This window comes from Tarenaya hassleriana, unplaced genomic scaffold (genome assembly GCF_000463585.1).
Source record: "Tarenaya hassleriana unplaced genomic scaffold, ASM46358v1 Cleome99, whole genome shotgun sequence".
Classification (NCBI taxonomy): domain Eukaryota; kingdom Viridiplantae; phylum Streptophyta; class Magnoliopsida; order Brassicales; family Cleomaceae; genus Tarenaya; species Tarenaya hassleriana.
This window is the reverse complement of record NW_010972326.1, coordinates 267,568-270,562: the sequence shown is the minus strand read 5'-3', so window position 1 is coordinate 270,562 and position 2,995 is coordinate 267,568.

Genomic DNA, 2,995 nt, shown 5'->3' with positions numbered 1-2,995 from the left:
AACGGATATTTGAGTTGGAAATTTTCCACGTATATTCCAACGGATTTCCGTTGGAAATAACGTTTGACGAATTTCAAGATATATGTGCAAGATCTCTGAGAAGAAGTCGGATATGGAATGAAGCATACCTGGTCTGCTTGATCTGAAAGTATAAAAGGATCGTACTTTGCATATGAACGTTTCGGGTTTATGTCAATACCTCCCCATCGATTTTTCCGTGAGCCGCGTCCCGACGTTGTATCAAACCAATCACATCTGAATATGATTGTTTTCAACCCGACTAATCCTGGCTGGATACTGGAGTTGGAAAATCTGACGAAGAACTCCAAAGAAATCATGATCTTCCGATAACCCGCTTTTTATACAAACTCCGTAATTGAACGTGGATTTATGTTTCCCATGATCGTAAGTGTGAAACGTGTATCCTCGGGTGAACATTATCGGCCAGCAAATGACTTTTCTTCCAGGTCCATGTGATATATCTCTGATCCATGCCGGAATTCTATCACTGCATGACTGAATCTGCGCATAAAAATTAAATTAATACACAAATACATACACGTACATATATATATATAGCTAGAATACTTACGTAGTCTCGAAGCCAAGATGCATAATGTTGTTCCTTCATTCCTTCAAGTTCCTCCCCACATAGATTAAGATATGTTGCCAAAACATCCTCGTCAAAAAGTCTTACAAAAAAAAGTTGTTAGCAAATATGTAATTAATTAATTTCTAATCACATCTAAGATTAAAAAATGTGTACCTTTCGTATGGCTTAAGTTCTTCACAATTCAACAGTATATATGTGGCGATGTGATTGTACTCTTGTACAGTTAACCAATATTCTTCAGATTTGCCTCCGAGGCGTCCAGTAGGCTGAAAGCTTTCGGGAATAAGTCCGAAACATGAATCATAGTGGTAGAGATAACTTCTATCGTCTTCGTTGATAGCCCTCCTTTTCTTCGTCTGAATATGAGATTCAAAATAGAAAGAACTGAAGTAGGAGATCTCCTCTAACAAATACTGTTTGACGATAGATCCTTCCACTGCTGCTTTGTTTTTAGCCTTCTTCTTCAGATGGAAAAAAAATCGCTCAAATGGATACATCCATCTAAACTGTACTGGACCACCATATATCGCCTCATCTGGTAAATGAATAGGTAAATGTTCCATCACATCAAAAAATGAAGGTGGAAATACCTTTTCCAATGCGCAAAGTATCTCAGGAATGTTGCCTTTCAAAACCTCTACATTACTTCTTCTCAGAGATCTTGCACATATATCTTGAAATTCGTCAAACGTTATTTCCAACGGAAATCCGTTGGAATATACGTGGAAAATTTCCAACTCAAATATCCGTTGATATGCCGTTGGAAATTTCCAACGGATTTCTAACGGATGAATCCGTTAGACGTCCATTGGAAATCCGTTAGAAATGCGTTGGAATTATTCCAACGGTATACCGTTGGAAATCCGTTGGAAAAATTACAACGGATTAATCCGTTGGAAAAATCCGTTGGAATTTCGCAGTTTTTTTGTAGTGCTCCATCCTCCCCTCATATCCGAGTACCGAGTGAGTTCGTGAGTCTTCTAAGGCTAGTGATCAATCGGTTCCCGAAACCCTATCATTCCTGCACCTAATTCGAGTCTCCAAAGGCGTGTATCAAATTGGCCTTGAGGTCTCGTTGCCTGGGAAGCAAGCTGAGCAATCTGATTGTCCATCATCTTGATATGTGAATCCAACCCATCCAATCTCTGCTCAAAGCTCTCTTGCTTCTGTTTGAATCCTTGCATCTCTTGGCCCAAGCTGGAAAACGAGTTTTTCGGATCGTGCATTAGCTGGACTAACATCGACTTTAACTCTGACTCTTCTTCCTTAGCCTGAGGCGGAGGGGCTCTGTATCCTTGATTTCTCTGATTGTAGTCTTGGCCCTGATTCTGATACCCCTGATTCTGGCTCTGGTAGCCCTGATTCTGGTATCTAGGCTGAAATCCTGGGGGTCCCTGAGGTTTCGCTCCGCTTTGATGCTGAGGGTTCAACGCTCCTTGCGGGTTGCCATAAGAAAAGCCAGGGTGATTCCGATTCCCCGGATTGTAGAAGTTCGACTGATTGTTGTATTGATTTCTTCCCACATAGTCAACTTCTTCCATGGCTTCTTCTGCTTGTTCCACCATGTACATGCCCGGTTTACCCTTCTGTGGGTTTGATGAACCGGACCTAGCAAGCTGCAGCTTGATGGCAGAAAGCTCCGAAAGAACGGCTTATAAAGCCGAAGACTCGCTGGCATCCCCTTTAACATCAGCCTTAGGCAAAGATCGTCTACTGCCCATTTCCCCTGAAATGCTTCTCCCTTTAGCCATTTTAGCAATCTGCGCCTCTAAAGCCTCGAAAGAGAGATCATACACGCTGCCTCCACATGCTGCATCAACCCATCCTCTCGTGTCGTCCCTAAGACCATGTATGAATGTAGAGAGGAGATACTTGTTGTCCATACCGTGGTGCGGACACATTCTCTGATACTCCTTGAACCTCTCCCAAGCATCATACAAGGTCTCATCGTCATCTTGGGCGAATGTGTTAATCTTGTTCAGCGCCAACTGTGTCTTCATGGGAGAGTAATATTTCATCATAAACTTCTCCTCCATCTCATCCCATGTAGAAATGGAATTTGGCTCCAAGGTATAGAGCCAATCCCGTGCCTTATCCATCAAAGAGAAAGGAAAGCCTCGATCATCGCATCTTCCATTGTTACCCCTGGCGGCTTCTTGATGGTTCGACACAACATCTTAAACTGCGTAAGATGAGAATTCGGATCCTCATTTTACCTCCCTCTGAAGCTCATCTGATTCAGCATCTGAATAAACTGCGGCTGCAGCTCAAAATGATCCAAGGGTGGTCGATTGATGCACGAGAGCAACTGAGTATGCTTAGGGTCGTGTACATCCCAAGAGTCTGCGGATTAGCTCGGACGTGCTCTCTTGGCTGCGCTTC